The sequence below is a fragment of the Clupea harengus genome, chromosome 17, assembly GCF_900700415.2.
Source record: "Clupea harengus chromosome 17, Ch_v2.0.2, whole genome shotgun sequence".
Lineage (NCBI taxonomy): Eukaryota > Metazoa > Chordata > Actinopteri > Clupeiformes > Clupeidae > Clupea > Clupea harengus.
In genome coordinates, this window is record NC_045168.1 from 24230022 (window position 1) to 24241027 (window position 11006).

Below are 11006 nucleotides of genomic sequence, written 5' to 3' on the forward strand. Positions count from 1 at the left end.
AAAAATGCATGTTTCCTCATATCCTCTTGGCCTTTGCCTCTTCCACCACCACTGGTAGCTTGGGACACTCAACACATAAGGACAGAGAGCTGAATGCCAGGGGCTCATTTTAAAATCGCTTTCTTTTGCTCAAAAAAAAATATGTAGAATAGAATGAAATGACACAATAACACTAGAAATAAAATCATATCTAGGAAAGGCAAGAACAGAGGTAATACACAGTATTTCTAGAATTGGTTTGAATTGTCAACAACCATCAACCTGGAAAATCTCATGGTTGGCATACAAAATACAGTTTTTTTTTGCCTGGGTTATCTTTTACTCTATTGGAATTCTGCTTTCAGAATACCCCTTTCAGTCAAACCAAATTATTTTCTGTTCACTAAACACACTTGTTGAAGACATGTAGAAGTAATAATCTGAAAAAACATGCTGGAGGCGTCACAATAGAGGATCGCTGTCACCTTGTTGTTGTCATTGTATCCTGCAGATTAGCATTTTCACAAGTTCTGGGTTGGAAAAAAATTAATAGTATAGAAAATAAATAGAAAATCGACAAAATTACATCAGTGGTAGTTAAATAATTGCATGAGAGACCCCTCATTTCTATTTTGTTCAATAAAATACATGCGTATGTCATCTCCATATGGACTTTAGACACATTATATCTCTAAAGATGTCTGTTGTTATCCCTCTGCTAACAGTGAAAAATAATAGACTATAAAGTGAGTAAAGTAAAATGTAGCTAGTAAAGTCAAATTTAGCTAATGCATCACCAATTTTACAAGGTGAGCAGAAGCTAACCATAGCTACATTGGCACCAAAATGCAATACCCATTTATTGGACTAGAAAGAGTCAGGCAGAGCTGCTGTAACATCACGGTTCATTGTTTATGGATCCATTTAAGTCTTTTGGTCGAGCTGAAGGCTATATTGCCTGGCCAGTAGTGACTAGTGGACCAGGAGACAAAAACATTTCCACTGCTATGTACTAAAATCACGTGAACACTCTTAAAGGAATCATATCATAGACTTCAGTATTTTATGTTATTCCCGGAGATATTTCTATGTGAGTTAGTTGTACAAAAAAGGGCCTTAGTTTTTTTACACAGCACATTTATTCCCCTTAGAATGAGAGAGACTTGTTTTGCAGCTGTATTTTTGAAATATTAGATATGCAGCAGCCTCAGACCTCTGGCAGATTGCTTGCACCGTGAAGGGAAAATGCCATAAAGCTTTCAGTAAATAGACAAGTATTTTTCCTTGAATCACTGAATCACTTAACCAGTGTTTATTGGAAACCCGACTTTAAAAAGAGACCAGCATTTATTTCACATGAAACACATAATGTAAACATGAAATTAGATTAACAGCTATGGAATTGAAAAACCTGTGTATTAGCTAGCAAGCAAGTCAATCTACCTAGCTAGCTTCTATTTGGGTATAGAGGTTGGTGGGTCTAAATATTTGTGAAAGTATATAATAACATCAGTATACCATAATTTCTCACAAACTTAGACAGAAAACAAACCAAAAATCTATTGTCTGCTTTCAAGCTTGTCTCCTTGTTCGACTTTGGCTAGCCTAACGTTTTTGTAGTAGAGTGACACTGACGTAAGGTTTGATAGGTACAATATGTCCCCATATTGAAATGTCTTGATAAGCACTTAACTCTCTATCCGGTTACAGGGAGAGCCAGGATAGCATCAAGTGATGTACATCAGTAGAAAGTTGTTCCTAAGACAAATTCACGATTCAACCATCAAGAAGGGGTAAATTGCAGCAAAATGGACTCCCAGAATTGTTATTTGGAGATTGACCATCACTTTAAAGTCGGTAGATCGGTTTAGAGAGACTCCAATGCAAGAATCATACGCAGGTATCTGTCCATTCAAACATACAGGTTTTCCATCCAAGACTGAAGACTGCATGCCATCCATCAAAAGGGTACAAATATGCCACTTCAATATGGTTTGTTGTGGGAGAGTGGTGGAAACCATCCCAGCCTAGAGCCAGGGGACCAGCAGAATATTAAATGAATTCAATGACCAATAATGTCCTCTTTCTTTGTCTGAATGTGCTTTAAATTACATTAGTGTTGCTTTATTACATGATAGTGTAAAGTTATTGTATTGCTCAATATGTAGGTTTATGTAATATTTGTTAATAATTAATTTTTGTCTGTAACACTTGTGTGTGCTGTGGTGCTTTCCACCTAGGTATATGTATGTACATTGGTGTTAGACAGTTTGGAAAGAGGGGAAGAAGGGAGGTTTACTTGTGTTTTCACACTAAGGACATATCATGTTGGATTATTTGGTAATAAATGTTTCTTGTGAATAAATATTCTGCCAGCATTTTGTTTTACATTTTGATGATTTATATGAAGAGCTGATTATGTTTTGGGTGATATTTAAGCAGATTCTCAGAGATCTCCAAGGGGTTCACAAACTCTCTAGTAACACTGTATGTGTTCGTCTTTTCTGCAAAGTCTGATTGGAGACCTCTCAGAAGGACACTTTGAAGACGTTTTGTGACTGCTGTTTATCTTTTTCCTTATTATTGTTTTTTATGTGTGTTTTTATTGTTGCACTACTGCTTTGCTCTCCTTTTGTTGAAAGCATGTTCTTTTTTACTCTGTGATTAGGGACAGATCATTCTGGAAATAATGTGTTTATGTATTCATTATTATTATATATTTATATATTTTTTGTGTATTTACTGTATATCTTGTTTAAAGACAAGTGATGTATGAACATCACAGTCCTCAACATCCCTGCCCATCCCACACACTAGACACGTCAGTTGTGGGACTACCAACCACCCCCAAAAACACATGTATCTCTATCCTTGATCAGTGGTCTATACCTATGGTAGTCTTACATCTGTGACAACACCTGCTGAAAGCCTAATCAGCTGTACAAAAAACGAGAAACTCTTCTTAGCTCTGCCTACCCAACATTGCTCCCTAAGGAAATAGACGGGAGACGGTAAACATGTGTATAGCATCGTTCATATTGATGAAACACGTTAATTAATCCTTGGAATCTTTCATGGGCCATGCATGGCCACTTCTAGGTGAAACCTTCCATCTGATGGCCAGACTGCTGCCCATTTGTATGTACTGCGACTGTGCCTTCTCAACAAGGCCAACAATGATTAATGGACAAGGTTACAAAGTATTTACACAAATAAGTTGAAAATTATTGATCGGCAGAACACACTGTCGTCCCCCTAAGGGACGTGGTCCCCCTGAAAGAATGCACAATACCTGTGGCCAGGGCTAAATTGAGACGCAGATTGTGTCTGACTGATCAATGTGGATCTGTGCTGAGGCATCAATCTAAGCATCCAGAAACAGGGGCAGCTACATTAACATGTATAAGCCAGCCTGTCCCAACAGTGTCCTCTACCTAGAACCTGCAAAGGAAGCAGTCAGCTATTAGAGAGCTTAGATCAAAAGCCCCTCTCCTGTCTATCTATTTATCTAGCTGAAATGTTGTCATGACAAACTTGAACATCTGCATTCCGAGGGCATGGAGTAGCCTGTGTAACAATAATACAAAAATCATTGAACAAAGTGGATCAAAGATCACGTTCTGTTCACACACAGACTGTACATCTGGTGTCCGATGGCATTGAGTATGTGCACTGGAGTACTGCACTGGAGTATGTGCACTGGAGTATGTGCACTGGAGTACTGCACTGGAGTATGTGCACTGGAGTAGTGCACTGGAGTATGTGCACTGGAGTACTGCACTGGAGTATGTGCACTGGAGTATGTGCACTGGAGTACTGCACTGGAGTAGTGCACTGGAGTATGTGCACTGGAGTATGTGCACTGGAGTATGTGCACTGGAGTAGTGCACTGGAGCTCTTGGATGTAGTATGTACTTTTTCATCTCCCACAAAAACAAAAAAGACTTTTCAGAAGTCTAAGCCGAGACTTCAAGCACTGGAGATAATAGCAACAGTAATTCTAAGGTTTAAGGACCTTTTCAAATATATATTTGTTTGGCTTACAGTGTTCCCGCAGCTCAGCTGCTAGAGCAAGGTGCTAACATAATCAAATTCCATTCATTCAATATCCAGGGATAACACATATTGATGGAAAAATGTATATCTATACTATGCTCTAAGGTGCTTTGGATACAATTGCCTGCTTAATATATAAAATAAGACTCTTTTATTGGTCCAAGTTGCATCAAGAGAGTTGTCTTTGCACTCACACCCTCAGACGTCGTCAGGGTTACTGACAATGACTACCAAGTTTTTGATTTGGGGGATGTCAAACACTGTGAATACAGGGGGATGAATATCATCACAGTCGTGTAAGGTAATTCATCCTTAGCACACGTTACCACGGAGTCCCATCAGTTCAATCACGTTGAAAGTTATTGAGTGCCTTGCTCTCCTCTGGCTTTGATCGATGTGTTAAATCTCAGTGGCTCTCGAGTTCTCTGATAAAAGGAAGAGGTCATAGATCCAAAATATCTTGTTTTTATACACCATGCATTTATGAATTTATGACCTGTTGAAGCATTTAAAAACAAATTCAGTGTGTTTCAGGTTTAGAGTACTTTGCAAGGTAGTCTGGATGGATGGAAAAGTATTTAAGCCTCCTTCACTATTTACACATTTTGTGTTGTTGCAGCCTCGTACCAAATCATTTTTTCCCCCTCATCAATCTACACTCACTTCCCCATGATGACAAAACAAGATTTTAGAAATGTTTGCATATTTATTCAAAAGGAGAAACTGAAATATCACATTGACATAAGTATTAGGAGTACAGAGTGCTCTGGGAGTATTGAGGCGCTGTGCCATGCCATTCCCTTGGTCATCTTTGAGATGTCTCTACACCTTGGACATGATTTGGAAAGGCACACACCAATCTATGTAAGATCTCACAGCTGACAATGCATTATCAGAGCAAAAACCAAGCCATGAGGTCGAAAGGAACTGCCTGCAGAGCTCAGAGACAGGATTGTGTCAAGGCAACCGGAAATTCTGCTGCATTGAAGGTTCTTAGGAGCACAGTGGCCTCCATAATTCTTAAATGGAGGAAGTTTGGAACAACCAGGACTCTTCCTAGAGCACGCCAACTGGCCAAACTGGGTATATGGGGGAAAGGACCTTGGAAAGAGAGCTGACCAAAAACCCAATGGTCACTCTGGCTGAGCTCCAGAGATCCTCTGTGAAGATGAAAGAAACTTCCAGAAGGACAATCATCACTGCAACACTCCACCGATCTTTATGGCAGAGTGGCCAGACAGAAGCCTCCTAGGTGATAGACGCAGGAAAAGCCTGTTTGCAGTTTGCACCAAAAAGCACCTTAAGCACTCTCAGACTGTGAGAAACAAGATTCTCTGGTCTGATGAAACCGAGACTGAGCCAACCAGGCACTGCTCATCACCTGTCCAATACAATCCCAACGGTGAAGCATGGTGGCTGCAGCATCATGCTGTCGAGGTGTTTTTCAGTGGCAGGGACTGGGTAACTGGTCAGGCTTTAGGGAAAGCTGAATGGAGCAAAGTACAGAGATATCCTCAAGGGAAACCAGGTCCAGAGCATTCAGGACCTCAAACTGGGCCGAAGGTACACCTTCCAACAGGGCAATGATCCAAAGCACACAGCCAAGACATTGCAGGAGACTGTGAATGCCCTTGAGGGGTCGAGCCAGAGCCCTGACTTGAACCCAATTGAATATCTCTTGGAGACCTGAAAAAGGCTGTCTACTGACCTGCAGAGAAGAATGGCAGACAATCCTCAAATCCAGGTGTGCAAAGCCTGTCGCCTCATATGTCAATGTGATATTTCAGTTTTTCCTTTTAAATACATTTGCAAATTGAGATTGATGAGGGAAAAAATGAACCTAAACGATTTTAGCATGAGGCTGCAACATAACGAAAGGTGAAAAAAATTGAAGGGGTTTGAATACTTTCTGAATTCACTGTATTTGTTTATTTCAGTTAACAAGAGATTTAGGCTATAACTCCTCTCCATTTCCGTTAGTCAGAGCTTTACTGGAAGGTGAAATGCGCTGTGGTTGAAATCAATAGCTGCAATGTTTTTTTTTTTTTTTTTTTTTCCAAGAGCGATGCTCCTACAGTGCCTCACCCCCACAGTCATTCAAGGATCATCACCTCTGACACACACAGACACACACACACACAGACCCACACACACACACACACACACACACACACACACACACACACACACACACACACACACACACACACACACACACACACACACACACACACACAGACAGAGAGAGAGAGAGAGAGAGAGAGAGAGAGAGAGAGAGAGAGAGAGAGAGAGAGAGAGATTCACTAGGACAATGATATCTACCTAATGGTCAGGAATGGTCAGGAATGACCACTTCTAACCCAAACCAATGTTCCCTTGGTTTGTTGCATCAAATGTATTTATATAATGTTCCACACAGTACTGCTAAATGTTACATATAGTTTCAGATAAGCAGGTTATTCAATCAACTATACAAAAAATAAGGTGTCAAATTAGTTCAGCAAATCATTTAATTTAACTTCAAGTGTTAGAGTTACTCTTTTAACTGTCAAAATGCATTTTTTTCCCAATATGATGCAACACTAAGGGCCTATATGTATCTATTTAGGCACAGTACACCTCTTTATATAATACAGTACACCTCTTTATATAATACAGTACACCTCTTTATATAATACACCTCTTTATATAATACAGTACACCTCTTTATATAATACACCTCTTTATATAATACAGTACACCTCTTTATATAATACACCTCTTTATATAATACAGCAGGCTGTGATAATATATAATACAGCAGGCTATGATCACATATATTACAGCAGGCTATGATCACATATATTACAGCAGGCTATGATAACATATAATACAGCAGGCTATGATAACATATAATATGATAACATATAACCCAGCAGGCTGTGATAACATATAACCCAGCAGGCTATGATAACATATAATACAGCAGGCTATGATAACATATAATATGATAACATATAATACAGCAGGCTATGATAACATATAATACAGCAGGCTATGATCACATATAATACAGCAGGCTATGATAACATATAATACAGCAGGCTATGATCACATATAATACAGCAGGCTATGATAATATATAATACAGCAGGCTATGATCACATATATTACAGCAGGCTATGATAACATATAATACAGCAGGCTATGATCACATATATTACAGCAGGCTATGATAACATATAATACAGCAGGCTATGATAACATATAATATGATAACATATAACCCAGCAGGCTGTGATAACATATAACCCAGCAGGCTATGATAACATATAATACAGCAGGCTATGATAACATATAATATGATAACATATAATACAGCAGGCTATGATCACATATAATACAGCAGGCTATGATAACATATAATACAGCAGGCTATGATCACATATAATACAGCAGGCTATGATCACATATAATACAGCAGGCTATGATAATATATAATATGATAACATATAACCCAGCAGGCTGTGATAACATATAACCCAGCAGGCTATGATAACATATAATACAGCAGGCTATGATAACATATAATATGATAACATATAATACAGCAGGCTATGATAACATATAACCCAGCAGGCTATGATAACATATAATATGATAACATATAACCCAGCAGGCTGTGATAACATATAACCCAGCAGGCTATGATAACATATAATACAGCAGGCTATGATAACATATAATATGATAACATATAATACAGCAGGCTATGATAACATATAATACAGCAGGCTATGATCACATATAATACAGCAGGCTATGATAACATATAATACAGCAGGCTATGATCACATATAATACAGCAGGCTATGATCACATATAATACAGCAGGCTATGATAATATATTATACAGCAGGCTATGATAACATATAACCCAGCAGGCTATGATCACATATAACCCAGCAGGCTGTGATAATATATAACCCAGCAGGCTATGATAACATATAATACTGCAGGCTATGATAACATATAATACAGCAGGCTATGATAACATATAATACAGCAGGCTATGATCACATATAATACAGCAGGCTATGATAATATATAATACAGCAGGCTATGATAACATATAATACAGCAGGCTATGATCACATATATTACAGCAGGCTATGATAACATATATTACAGCAGGCTATGATAACATATATTACAGCAGGCTGTGATAACATATAACCCAGCAGGCTATGATAACATATAATACAGCAGGCTATGATAACATATAATACAGCAGGCTATGATCACATATAACCCAGCAGGCTATGATAATATATAATACAGCAGGCTATGATCACATATATTACAGCAGGCTATGATAACATATAATACAGCAGGCTATGATAACATATAATACAGCAGGCTATGATAACATATAACCCAGCAGGCTATGATAACATATAATACAGCAGGCTATGATAACATATAACCCAGCAGGCTATGATAACATATAACCCAGCAGGCTATGATAACATATAACCCAGCAGGCTATGATAACATATAATACAGCAGGCTATGATAACATATATTACAGCAGGCTATGATAACATATAACCCAGCAGGCTATGATAACATATAACCCAGCAGGCTATGATGACATATAATATGATAACATATAACCCAGCAGGCTATGATAACATATAACCCAGCAGGCTATGATGACATATAATATGATAACATATAACCCAGCAGGCTATGATAACATATAACCCAGCAGGCTATGATAACATATAACCCAGCAGGCTATGATAACATATAACCCAGCAGGCTATGATAACATATATTACAGCAGGCTATGATAACATATAATACAGCAGGCTATGATAACATATATTACAGCAGACTATGATAACATATAATACAGCAGGCTATGATCACATATAATACAGCAGGCTATGATAACATATAACCCAGCAGGCTATGATGACATATAATATGATAACATATAACCCAGCAGGCTATGATAACATATAATATGATAACATATAACCCAGCAGGCTATGATAACATATATTACAGCAGGCTATGATACAGCAGGCTATGATAACATATAACCCAGCAGGCTATGATAACATATATTACAGCAGGCTATGATAACATATAATACAGCAGGCTATGATAACATATAATACAGCAGGCTATGATAATATATAATACAGCAGGCTATGATAACAGCAGGCTATGATAACATATATTACAGCAGGGTATGATAACATATATTACAGCAGGCTATGATAACATATATTACAGCAGGCTATGATAACATATAACCCAGCAGGCTATGATAACAGCAGGCTATGATAACATATAACCCAGCAGGCTATGATAACAGCAGGCTATGATAACATATATTACAGCAGGCTATGATAACATATAATACAGCAGGCGATGATAACCCAATCTCATTCCTGGAGGCCTTTTATTATGACATACTGACTTAATTTGGAACATTAATTTGTGTTGAAGTGCTGTTTTGTTACTGACAACCCAAATGACTAGGAGGTCCAGGGACTGGAGTAGAAACACAAAATGACTAGGAGGTTCGGGGACTGGAGTAGAAACACCAAATGACTAGGAGGTTCAGGGACTGGAGTAGAACCACCAATTGACTTTGACCTGCCAGAGCATGAGTGCAGGCAACCATTAACTTTCCCTGCTCAACATGTAGAATCTTTGCCAAATTTTAGGCTTGAGCCCAGGGTGATATTTTAGCTACTTGATCCTTCCAAAGTATGGCTGTAACAAATAAAGTACCAGGACAAAAACGAATTGATTAATGTATTTACAAATAATGTATTTATTCCATTATACATTTTCCATTTTTTTGTGAGGTCTTCATAAACACATATGTATAGTTTCCTAAACATGTTGTTCAATGCTTATGAAGGTGTCATAAAATCCTTCTGTAGCTACCGTTCAACTCAATTTCAGAATAACAACCTACCCTAAACCTGGTTTGGCCCTTCATGTAGCATAGCTAGGAATTTACGGTATTATTATAATTGTATTGTTAGTTAAATCAAACCCACAGCATAACCCAACCCTGACTGACTTTAAACTACCCTTGTGTCATGTCAGAGCAGTTATCTTTTCCCCTTCCCTCTCTGACATTGCCCTAGATGTTTCAATGCACCCAGTAAGTTCTAATTTCAAAACAGTTTCTTGAGATGAAAGAGCAGCTCTTTAGCCTCATTCAGTTGCTCTTTTAACATACTGTGTTAAATTGAACTGAATTTAACAAGGACCCACTTTTAATTCAAACACTAGAGCAGGAGAATAAATCAGCACTGATTTTGATATTCCATTTTCCCTGTGTAGACTACATCAAATAAAGAGCCAACATAATGACTGTATGGCTCATCCGTATCTACTTTGCTTTCCAAGGCATATGGCACAGCCCTGTTCAAAATATTTGGATCATCTTGCTATATATTATACAAGCCTTGTGTTACCATTGCATCATAAGTCATTTAAAAATAACAGAATGGAAGAGATACAGTAGAACAATTACAACCACTATTACAACAAATTCTGTTAAAAGATATAATAGCCATGATTGCGTAAATAACCACTCGATATAAAAGACACCTTGTGAGAGTTATGCAAAACCAGCCTAATTATGACAAAGGCTTAATAACTAAGTCAGTTAGCTGCTGCTGTCGGTGTAGAGTTTCACAGATGGTTGTTCAAGAAAAGAGTGACTCTCTGAGAAAGAGACCACCCCCAAACCCTCCCAGTCCCATGAGAGACCAGCCAAGTGCACCAATCAGAGTTAATCAGGCTGAAAGATGTCAGGGCAGACCATTCAAACTCTGGCAGACATGTGCATCTGTTTATGCACATCAGAGTACATTAGAGTGACTGTGATGGTGGGCTGAGATGTCAACAGGTCTGACAGTGAGGGTTTTAACGCACCAAGAAGGATATGGGTGTGC